We start from the raw sequence: 12,953 nt of genomic DNA, 5'->3' as shown, positions 1-12,953 counted from the left end.
TTATAATTACAGTGATTAAGTTTATGTAATCACCAAATTACAGCCGGTATGTGGGGTATTGTGCACAGTACTATTGTTTTATCACTTTAGGTGGGCGAACCTAATTAGTGATACACGTCACCATTGGGGCAGCCAATGGGGGATATGACCACAGTCACCGAAGCGAGTCGAGTGACAAATATTGTGGGTAGTTGGTTTGATATCAGAAACATTGTAATCTCTCTTAATACTGTAAATTATAACAAATGAGTCGTTTTAGTAAAAATGAATGATTCACTCAGTATTTCCCCGCTGACAAAATCTTTTTCAAACATGTTTCAGGTGATCTGTTGTGAGAAAAGCAAAAGTGCCGTGGAGCACTACAAGCTTAGAAAAGTGACTCAATGTAAATAAATAAAGAAACATGTTTTGAGAAATAAAGATCTCCGAGTGAAATCACCTTACTGTAAATTATGGGATTTATCCCGATATTATATATAAACGAGCAGTTTTAATATTAAACGATCCTGCTTAAAAAGACTTTCGCTGTCACTTAAATAAATACCACGGGATTTCCTGCCTCGCGGCTCTGGACCGGGTCAAACCAGGGCCGAGAACCGTGACAATTTAGGCTGGAGGATGTGGGATAAAGCCCTTAGGAGCTTTATCACGCCACGTCAGACAGGGGGCTTTAAGGCCCATTCTCTTAACTTGTAGGGTGTGGGATAAAGCCCCCCTTTAAACTATAGTGTTGTGACACCCTAGTGTTTCGAAAGTCAAAGTCAAGATTGAAGTCAAAGGAGGAAAAGATTGCTAATTGCGATCTGTCTTTCCTTGCTCAATTCCTGTTTTGACTTCTTTGACTGTAGTTAGTCTATTTTATGTATTACGTTAGTTGTATTATGTGGAGTAATTAATTACAATCGCAGTAATCGAAAGTTTATCGCTACGAACCGCTTTACGACTGTGAATAATAGGAAGTAACAATGCGATAAAGTCCATTAAACGCTCATCGAATTAATCTAATCAACATCGCGCTCGCAACTCGAATATCGCATTTTTGGTAATTATTATACGTCTGTGTGTGGCTTATGTGTTACTTGTGCATGTTTATTTACGTTATGTGTGGTAATAGATCAAATCGCAATCGAAACGCAATCGAACTCAATCGAAATCGAATTATGATAATTAGTGGAGAAGAGACAGCGCGAGATATGAGTAGTTGGGATTAAAAGTTATTTGACTAGTAAAACTCTATCGCATTCGCATCGCTCGCAATCGCAATCAATATATCAAAAATCGTCGCGACGCGCGCTTGAACCAGATGCTAGTCGGCCGGATCGCCATCCGACTGGGCTGCCATCCGGTCGATGTGCCATCCGACCGACCTGTCATCCGGGTGTGGTGTCATCTGACCGACCCACCCTTTCCACTTTTGGAATCCTATAAATACCCATGTCACTTTCATTCTTTCCACTTTTGGCAAGTGACGTCCGAGCAGCTCGTGTTCATCACCTTTTCTTCGATTTCTCTCAAATCCGGTAAGATCTCGTCCTAAATCTTGTACTTTCTTGATCTACACGCACTCCTACACATTTCTACCTTTTGAATCCTAACTTTTAACCGTGAAATCACTAGATTTGAGGTGTCCTAGGATGATGTCATCATGGTGTTCTTGAGAACTTCATGTTTTGGCTTCAATCCATCAAGAACACCTTAGATCCAATCGATTTCCACACAAATACACAAAGGTCTTGCACAGATCTAGACATAATCATGGTTAAAAAGGATTGAAAGAGGGTTTCTAACTTTCTTTCAACTCCTTTACACTCAATGCGCTCAAAACCGGTAGAATCGGGTCTGTTCTAGTCTCCTGCTCATTCTTAGTGTTGTGCTAGTTCAAAATCCGGATTCTTCTCACGAGGCCACCGATTTTGGGTTAAACAAGAACAACCGTCTTGAACCGGTTAACTAGTCGAACTAGGGTGATTCCTGTTTCATCGGGTCGCTCGGGTCAAGACGAGGTTCTGTTGGTTAACACGTTGTCAAAACGTCTCGATAAAACGACAAACAAACAAAACGGCTAAGTGAAGGACGAACGGAATGACCGGGACGGAGTGCTATCCGACTGGACTACTGTCCGAACGGATAAGCCATCCGAGCGGCCGGCTGTCCGAGTAACTTGCACCCTGGGTCCCACACTTAACTAATTGTATCAGATGTCTGAGTGTTGAACGAGTTACTATCCGATCGGACTACCATCCGACTGGATTACTCTTCGTATCATGAGATTCTTGGACTTAAACCATTTTTAACATGTTCAATGCACTAAGCATGTCAGTATGTCACCCGACCAGACTGCTGTCCGACCGAGTGACAACCTGATGCGGATTTGTTCTCACCAAGTAACCTTACCACTCGATTCGCCGTCCGACCGGATAAATCATCAGAGCGGAGTGTCGTCCGCACGAATGACCGTCCGATCGACTGGCTTGAAAGGTAGAGATACTTTAGTGTTTTCAAATGCTACAACAAAAACTTCAAAAGTCAAGCCATCCTACACAAACACATCCTTCTCAAAGGAAGAAACAATCCACTCGAACAGCCATCCGACCGGACTACCGTCCGACCGGACAACTGTCTGACCGGATTATCACTGTCCGATCGGGCTGCCGTCCGATCGACCAGCTGACCGATCCACCGACACTTGTTTCCGTGATTGTACTCTTAAGCTCAACAATCACATATTCCCAATCGACCTTATTCCGATACAACTCGGAAGTTTCGACGTCATAGTAGTCATGGACTTTCTTCGCGAACACCATGCTGAAGTTGTATGCTTTGAGAAGATGATTCGATTATCGCTCGCGAATGGTGATTTATTATATGTTTATGGCGAAACTGCTTCGAATGGTCTCAAGCTCATGTCATGTGTCCAAGCTAGCAAGTATCTCCGCAAGGAATACAGAGCTTTCTTGGCTAACATTGTAGTAGCGGAGGAGGAAAAAAAGGAAAATTGAAGTAAAAGACGTCCCTGTGGTCCGTGAATTTCCTCAAGTGTTCCCTGACGATCTTCCTGGACTACCGCCAAGTCGTGATATCGGCTTCCGTATCGACCTCATTCCTGGAGCCAACCCTGTTGCCAAGGCTCCTTACCGACTCGCGCCGTCCGAAATGCGTGAACTCTCAAATCAACTCCAGGAATTACTTGAGAAAGGCTTCATTCGCCCGGGCACCTCTCCTTGGGGCGCGCCAGTCCTTTTCGTTAAAAAGAAGGACGGGTCGTTCAGGATGTGCATCGACTATCGGGAATTGAATAAGCTAACCATCAAGAACCGCTATCCCTTGCCTCGCATTAACGATTTGTTTGATCAGCTGCAAGGTGCTACATGTTTCTCGAAGATTGATCTACGCTCAGGCTATCACCAGTTACGCATTCAAGAGGACGATATACCCAAAACCGCTTTTCGCACTCGTTACGGCCACTATGAGTTCGTTGTTATGCCTTTTGGTTTAACCAACGCACCCGCGGTTTTCATGGATCTGATGAATCGCGTGTGTAAGCCATTTCTAAACCGTTTCGTCATCGTATTCATCGATGATGTCTTGATCTATTCCAAATCGAAAGCCGAACACGCGCAACATCTACGTTTGGTTCTCGAACTACTCCAGGGGAATCAACTCTCTGCCAAGTTCTCCAAGTGCGAATTTTGGCTGGAGGAAGTTCAATTTCTGGGTCACATCGTAAATAGTCAAGGTATTCATGTCGATCCTGTGAAGATTGAAGCAGTTAAGAGCTGGATTACACCTAAGAACCCGTCTGAAGTCCGTTCTTTTCTCGGATTAGCGGGCTATTATCAATGATTTATCGAAGGATTCTCAAAGATCGTTGTACCGCTTACCGCCCTTACGCATAAAGACAAGCCTTTTGTTTGGGGAACCGAACAAGAGTCTGCTTTCCAAACCCTCAAGCACATGCTCTGCAATGCTCCTGTTCTCACATTGCCCGACGGAAACGATGATTTCATTGTCTATTGTGATGCTTCCAACCTCGGTCTTGGTTGTGTTCTGATGCAACGAGACAAGGTTATAGCTTACGCATCTCTTCAGCTCAAAATCCACGAGAAGAACTATACAACCCATGATCTCGAGCTAGGCGCGGTTATTTTTGCGTTAAAGATTTGGATACACTACCTTTATGGTACCAAGTGTACGATCTTCACCGATCATAGGAGCCTACAACATATCTTTGATCAGAAAGAACTTAATATGCGTCAACGCCGATGGGTAGAACTCCTCAACGATTACGACTGTGAGATTCGTTATCACCCAGGCAAAGCAAACGTCGTTGTCGACGCGCTCAGCGGACGAAGTTATTTACTCAGCATTCGCAATACCCAAGCCCAACACGATCTCGAAACTCTCATCCGCAAAGCCCAACATGCTTGTTTTAATGAACACACCTTGAAGAAGGAAAGAATCTATCACGATGGAGCTCAGCTAGTGAGTAAATCAAATGAGATCTTCCATTTTCTGGACCGAATTTGGATCACTAAGCGAACCGAATTGCGAAAGATTCTGATGGACGAAGCCCACAAATCCCGGTACTCTATTCATCCCGGTGCCGATAAAATGTACCAGGATCTTCGCTACAAGTACTGGTGGCCGGGCATGAAAAGGGATATTGCTCTCTATGTTGGGAAGTGCCTGACTTGTGCAAGGGTCAAGTCTGAACATCAAATGCCCTCTGGCTTACTCGAACAACCCCAAATCCCTATGTGGAAGTGGGAGAGTATAGTTATGGACTTCGTAACAAAGTTTCCGCACACGTCATCAGGTAATGACAACATTTGGGTTGTTGTCGACCGGTTGAACAAATCAGCCCACTTTTTGCTAATACGGGAAGACTACAAGGTGGAACGATTAGCCCGAATCTACACCGACGAGATCATTTGTAATCATGGTACGCCTCGCGACATCATCTCTGACCGTGATGCTCGGCTTACCTCGCGACTGTGGGAAACGTTTCAAGCTGCTCTTGGCACTACACTTAATCTGAGTACCGCATTCCACCCTCAAACCGACGGCCAGACCGAAAGAATGATTCGTACTCTTGAAGACATGCTCCGCTCCTGTGTCATAGACTTCGGTGGTAATTGTGATAAATACCTGGCGTTAGTCGAATTCTCGTATAATAACAGTTATCATACCAGCATTCAGATGGCACCATTCGAGGCTCTATATGGAAGAATATGTCGATCGCCCATTGTATGGCACGAGATCGGTCACTCGCAATTAACCGGTCCTGAGCTATTACAAGAAACGACTGACAAAGTCCTCCAAATGACTGACAATGTGGAGTAATTAATTACAATCACAGTAATCGGATGTTTATCGCTACGAACCGCTTTACGACTGTGAATAATAGGAAGTAACAATGCGATAAAGTCAATTAAACGCTAATCAAATTACTCTAATCAACATCATGCTCGCAACTCGAATATCACATTTTTGGTAATTATTATACGTGTGTGTGTGCCTTATGTGTTACTTGTGCATGTTTATTTACGTTATGTGTGGTAATAGATCAAATCGCAATCGAAACGCAGTTGAACTCAATTAAAATCGAATTATGATAATTAGTGGAGAAGAGACAACGCGAGATATGAGTAGTTGGGATTAAAAGTAATTTGACTAGGAAAACTCTATCGCATTCGCATCGCTCGCAATCGCAATCGGTATATCAAAAATCGTCGCGTCGCGCGCTTGAACCAGATGCCAGCCGGCCGGGTTGCCATCCGACCGGGTTGCCATCCGGTCGATGTGCCATCCGACCGACCTGTTATCTGGGTGTGGTGTCATCCGACCGACCCACCCGTTCCACTTTTGGAATCCTATAAATACCCATGTCACTTTCATTCTTTCCACTTTTGGCAAGTGACGTCCGAGCAGCTCGTGTTCATCACCTTTTCTTCGATTTCTCTCAAATCCGGTAAGATCTCGTCCTAAATCTTATACTTTCTTGATCTACACGCACTCCTACACATTTCTACCTTTTGAATCCTAACGTTTAACCGTGAAATCACTAGATTTGAGGTGTCCTAGGATGATGTCATCATGGTGTTCTTGAGAACTTCATGTTTTGGCTTCAATCCATGAAGAACACCTTAGATCCAATCGATTTCCACACAAATACACAAAGGTCTTGCACATATCTAGACATAATCATGGTGAAAAAGGATTGAAAGAGGGTTTCTAACTTTCTTTCAACTCCTTTACACTCAATGTGCTCAAAACCGGTAGAATCGGGTCTGTTCTAGTCTCCTGCTCATTCTTAGTGTTGTGCTAGTTCAAAATCCGGACTCTACTCACGAGGCCAGCGATTTCGGGTTAAACAAGAACAACTGTCTTGAACCGGCTAACTGGTCGAACTAGGGTGATTCCTATTTGATCGGGCCGCTCGGGTTAAGACAAGGTTCTGTTGGTTAACACGTTGTCAAAACGTCTCGATAAAACGACAAACAAACAAAACTGCTAAGTGAATGACGAACGGAACGACCGGGATGGAGTGCTATCCGACCGGACTACTGTCTGAACGGATAAGCCATCCGAGCAGCCGGTTGTCCGAGTAACTTGCACCCTGGGTCCCACACTTAACCAATTGTATCAGAAGTCTGAGTGTTGAACGACTTACTATCCGATCGGACTACCATCCGATCGGATTACTCTTCGTATCATGAGATACCTGGACTTAAACCATTTTCAACATGTTCAATGCACTAAGCATGTCACCCGACCGGACTGCTGTCCGACCGAGTGACAACCTGCTGCGGATTTGTTCTCACCAAGTAACCTCGCCACTCGAGTCGCCGTCCGACCGGATAAATCATCCGAGCGGATTGTCGTCCGCACGAATGACCGTCCGATCGACTGGCTTGAAAGGTAGAGATACTTCAATGTTTTCAAATGCTACAACAAAAACTTCAAAAGTCAAGCCATCATACACAAACACATCCTTCTCAAAGGAAGAAACAATCCACTCGAACAGCCATCCGACCGGACTACCGTCCGACCGGACAACTGTCCGATTGGGCTGCCGTCCGATCGACCAGCTGACCGATCCACCGACACGTGTTTCCGTTTTACGCATCTCTTATCGTTATGCTATCGAACTGTTCAAACTTGTATACTCGCCTTTACACTATGTGTATTGACTTTATTTTAACGTATGTGACAGGTGTTTAGGATGCTTATCCGCTAGGACAGCGATGCTAGAATAAGGCTCTAGAGGCCAACAAATAGTTTTCTGTACAAATGAAATCAAGGGTCTCTAGAAGCAGATAAACAATTGGGCTATTTGAAAACCTGAGTTGTCGGAATAGAACTATTGCCTAGATTTTGTCTGTAATAATTTGTTTACTATTTGAGACATGGTATGGGACATGTTATTTTAAATTGAATGGTAATGATAATTGTTATGGAAACTTCTGGACAATCTGTTTCGCTCAGTGCCACGCCCCGATGATTCCGCCATCAGTTGGGGTGTGACAAGTGCCCCCCTAGCCAATCCTTCATTGATCCACTCAAAAGTTGCTCGTTACCTTGCTAGCGAGAGACCCATGGCGCCCCCTTTAATTTGGTCGGTATGGGTGGTGGCGCTCCGAGGGCGCTATCGGTGGTGAGGTGGTGGGGTGGCGCCCTCCCATACCATCCGGCCTTAGATCAAGCCTAAGGGATATTAAAAACACCTAAAAACATGTCTACTCAGCTGTCACGTCAGAAAAGTATCCATTCTTTAAAAAGATCAAAAACCCACCGAATGAGGAAACCCAAAAACATTGTCACATCACCATCACCTTTTACATAAAAACCCCCCTCTCGGCCCCACCATCTACCACATACCACACTTTTTCTTCGTATTTTCATGTTTGTGAGGAAATACGGATAAGAAAAAATGAACCCAAAAAATAGAGTCCACAATCCAAAATCACTAGCCTAAGGGTGTGATCATGACCCAAACCAATATCCTCTTATTTATTTTAATTTATGTTTGTCAAAAGAAAAAGGAAATGATTACTTGAAAAATGGAAAGGAAGACCATGGTTGCCATTGTTTAATTTATGCAAACCATAGTGGTATAGCCTTCTATTCATATTCCTACATGGCAAATCATGTCCCAACCATGACCCCCACACCCTTTAGCCTTTTAGATTTATTAAAAAAACTTCAATAAAACCAAATAACTGGGCTGGTTTTTCTTATTGGTTTTTTCGTGTCATTTTCGGAAAAAGTTCTTGCCGAACTGGTTTCGGTTCGGGTTTCTCATCTTGAGAGGTGAAACCGGTGTGGATATCGAACATAACTGATTCATGTGATTTTATTTCCGAATCGGTTGAGGTTAGTTCGGTTCTTAAAAACCGGTTCGATTAACAAATTTTATGTTCAGTAGCTACGATAGGACTAAAGCCAAAAGCCCACAAGTTACATTAACAAGAAATTGCGAAGGATGATGCACCACATGATTCAGCTTTGAAACCGGCCCAGTTACTCACATATAAAACTTATTTTTATGTGAACCTACATCCAGTACAATTCATATTCAATCCACACATTGTGTTTTTACTATTATCACCAAATTTAAATAATTTTATATTCGATGTCATATTCAATCCCCACATAAACGTCACCTAAGCAAGGGTAGAGGACCATCCTCTTGGGACTACCTAAGGGTGTGATGGATAGTCCTCCCCCCTTTTTTTATTTTATTTTATTTTTGATCTAGTTAAATAATTAAAACAAAGTAGATAAAAATAAAAAAAGTTACATTTAAATAAAATCCTAAAGCTATATTAAAAAAAAATCCTAAAGCTACATTAAAAGAAAAAACCTAAAGTTATATTAAAAAAAACTAAAGTTACATTAAAAAAAGCCTAAAGTTACAAATAAATAAAAAAAACTACTCGTTGTTTTCTCCGAGATTCCAAATGTGTTCGATCAAGTCTGATTGAAGATTGACATGTTTGAAATTGTTATGTAAAGAGAACCTGTTTAAATCTTGTTGTTCTTCGCTAACCGGAACATTATTCTGCTCCACCGCATTCTCGTCATACTCACAAATTGCATGTCCTTCGTCTTCGAGGATCATGTTATGCAGCAAAATACAAGCATACATACAGTATCGGACCGTTTTGGGTGTAAAAGCGCGTGCTGGATTTTCAATAATATGTCATCTTTGTTGGAGAACCCTAAAACACCGTTCAATATCTTTTCTAGCCGCTTCTTGAAACTTGGCAAATTTCTTTCATTTTTCATCTGGCGGATGCCTAACAGTTTTAACAATTGTAGAGTACTGTGGGTATATTTCATCGACAAGATAATACCCGCGTCTGTACTCCACTCCCGAAACCGTAAACCTCGTATCAGGACCAATCCCTTTTATAACATCGTCAAAAACCTCGGAATTTTGTAGAACGTTAAAGTCAAAGAAAGCATGCCAAATCCATAGGTCTTGAGACACAACAACTTCTAGAATTATTGTTGGATGTCCCTGATCGCCTCGCGTATACATTCCTCACCAAGCGGTAGGACAATTCCGCCATGGCCAATGCATGCAATCAATGCTCCCGAGCATGCCTGGAAAACCGTGCGTTGCTTGGTGGTGTTGATACAATTTTTGGACGTCATTGCAATTCGGTTTTCGCAAATATTTTTTGCTGTAGAGCCTCACCGCAAATTTGCAAAACTTGTATAAACATTCTCTAGCAGTTCTTTCGGACATCTTTAAGTATTCGTCCCAAGCATCGGCTGCCGTCCCATAAGCTAGTTGACGAATCGCCGCAGTTCATTTCTGTAAGGTGGTGAAACCCATTTTGCCTCTAGCATCGTGTCCCAAGGTAAAAAACGGGTCATAAGCGGCTAAATCGTCGGCTATACGTAAGAAAAGTCGACGACTCATTCTGAAACGGCGTCTAAAAATAGCCTCCGAGTACAACGGCTCGTCGGCAAAGTAATCGGCGACTAATCTTTCGTGCACCTACAAGATAAAAAAATATATACAACTTATAAATAAAAATATAATGGAACGCTATAAAAATTATGAATAAAATTATAAGACTAAAAACATAAGAATAAAAATATAAGAATAAAAATATAACTAACTTTCTCGGTCTCGCTTGATGTATGGGTTCCTGTTTCGTGGCTGTGACGAAACCTCCTCCTCCTCTTCTTCCAGAATTAGTTGTGTCGCCTCTACCACCTTGTTTATATAATATTTTACGGATTCCATAGTGTCCGTCGAACCCGATGAAGAGGAAGATGACATTGTGTATTTTTTAGAGAAGATTATTTGAGAATGTGGGTGAATTTTTGTATAAAAATGGTGTGTAAAAAGAGTTGTTTGGAGAAAGTGGGTGAATTTTTGTATAAAAATGGTTAAATGTGTGGGTATTTATATAGGTTTTAAATTAAATATATTTTTTTAACTAGCCGTTATCAAACGGCAATTAATGAACGGGCCCCATAATTTCGGCTCATGTCCAACGTCTTGGAGAAGCCGTTAGAGACGCGACGACCCGCCGGGGGGCGATGTGTACGCCGGGGACGGCCCGGGACAGGTAGGGGACGACCCCATACCCTTTGGTCTTAAAGTTTGGTAATTTTGATACCTGTTACCAATCGTTTCGGTCAGTTTCGTACACCCAATTTCATGAAAATTGGTGTGTAAATATTGAAATAGTAATGTAAAAACTACTACTGTTTTCAGGGGTTTTATTTAGGGATGAACAAATGGTACTTCGTATCGGTACTGAATTTACCGAACCAGTTACATTTTCGTTACCAATTCGGTATTGACTTTTGACATTTTCGGTACTGGTCCGGTACGGTACCAGTATTTACCGGTTTTACCCTCAAATACCGGTACCGAACCGTATCAAACCGGGTATATTCGGTACCGGTACCAGTACCTACTTTTGGGGATTTTCAGTACTGGTACTTTTGGTTCCGGTACCGGTTTGGCACCGGTCAGTACGGAGCTCATCCCTAGTTTTATTACATCAATTTACATGCTCTAAATTTACAAATAGCGGCGGTACTTCATATTTTGAAGGTTTTCAAAATAAAATTGATTTTATCACTTTTAATCTAAAACTGTTTGTTTTTTTACATATAACATCAAAACTTTCATCTTTTACAATTTAAACTCACAACTTTTTTTACTTTCAACTTTGGTCCTCTATATTTTTAATCTTACGCAAATTTTTCGTTTTACGTTCCGTTTATATTTTGCGAATTAACACGACACAACGTGTGTGTGGTTCAACGTTTATACGCTGACTATTTTTTTCCGTTTGACAGGTTCATCGCAACGCTCGGACCCTAGATCAACTTAGTTATTCGTTTCTATATTTTATGTTTTGGTCTAAGTTATTCGCATTAATACACCACAATACCCCCTACAACACAAGGGTGCTTAATAGTAGTTATCATATATTTTGAGGATAACATTAATAGATAAATATAAATGGAAACACAATACAAAGATAATTGAAAATGCTAAAAATACGAAAACAAAGAATAACGGCGACGCATCATTTTCTAAACACGTTTTGAAACATTTATGTAAAATGATAGTTTAGGGCATGTGTGGTGTATGCGGGGATGAGTGCGGTGATGGGTTTACCGCGCGGGCACATCGCCGCCGTCCCCCAAAGATGTGTTGTGAACTCCCTGCGTGCGACATATTGTTTTTTCAACCCTTTGACCACTCTAAAAATTACTATATTTTCTCTCTATTTTTCAATGAAATAATACTTTTTAACACTTATATTATTACATTTTCTCTCCATTCCACTCACAATTACTTTAAAAATATATTAAAAATATAAAGGGTGAATAGCGTCCCCTCAAATTTACAGATGAAAAATAACATTTTCTTTGTTCTCTACCCAGAACTACTTACAACCACTTTTCTTAAAATAAAAATTCCTCTCACATAATTTGAGGAGTTGGATGTGAATGCCGTTATATAGTTTCATATAAAATTTTGATTTTATTAACCACGTGGCAATGAACAGTATGATTGTCGGTGCCAATAAACAATTTTGTACATGGTCACATAATTTATACATTTCTATGTTTTACCAGAGTTATCATATATCGGTTTTCAAATGTTCAATAACGTATAGCGAACTGATTGTGCCAAATTTCAATGGGTAGATCAACACAGGATCTGATAACTAATTATTCAATTATTGCAAACATTAGTAAACCTAAGATGTTTCTGACCCTTATAATCATAAAATTGTGGGCTAACAATATCTTCCACCATAATTGTAAGTCATTTTATAGTTTTGGGGATGGCTTATGACTTTGAGCTATGGGGTGTTACAAATAATAGTAGAGTTATAGTCCTTGGATACATTCGAGTGAGAGACTCGTGCATCTCTCAGGGTATGGACTAGGCTTGCAGAGTTGCAGGTCTAACGAAGATACCGGATATTGGTGTGTCACTCGTAAGGACTTGAACGCAAACTACTTTTATGAGAACAAACACCGTATCATTAGATCATGAGTGGATCACTATATTTCAAAAAGGTGACTTTATTACCCATCCCACAAGTACAATTGATAAGCCTAAAGTTGTAGGATACCATTATCTTTCGGACATATACATCACTACCATATTCACGAGCAACCTCCCGCTTCCACGTTTGTTGATTGCCTCTTTATCGTCCATTTCCCCATGGACAACACTCCCTCTCACATCCTCCTAGTATTCGCGCTTTTGCAAAAGGATTCATAGGCATGTCTTTTTAGTTTGCGTCATCCTTGCTCTGGTTCTCCTTCTTCTACATCAACCAAGGACCTCAACGTGTAATCGTGATGGTGACAGACTCATTATGATTGTTTAGTCGATATCTGAAATCATTAGGCTAACATATGTATTCAAATTATTATGTATTATAATCTATTGG

This window comes from Helianthus annuus, chromosome 6 (genome assembly GCF_002127325.2).
Source record: "Helianthus annuus cultivar XRQ/B chromosome 6, HanXRQr2.0-SUNRISE, whole genome shotgun sequence".
In the NCBI taxonomy this organism is placed as follows: Eukaryota; Viridiplantae; Streptophyta; class Magnoliopsida; order Asterales; family Asteraceae; genus Helianthus; species Helianthus annuus.
This window is presented reverse-complemented; position numbering follows the sequence as displayed.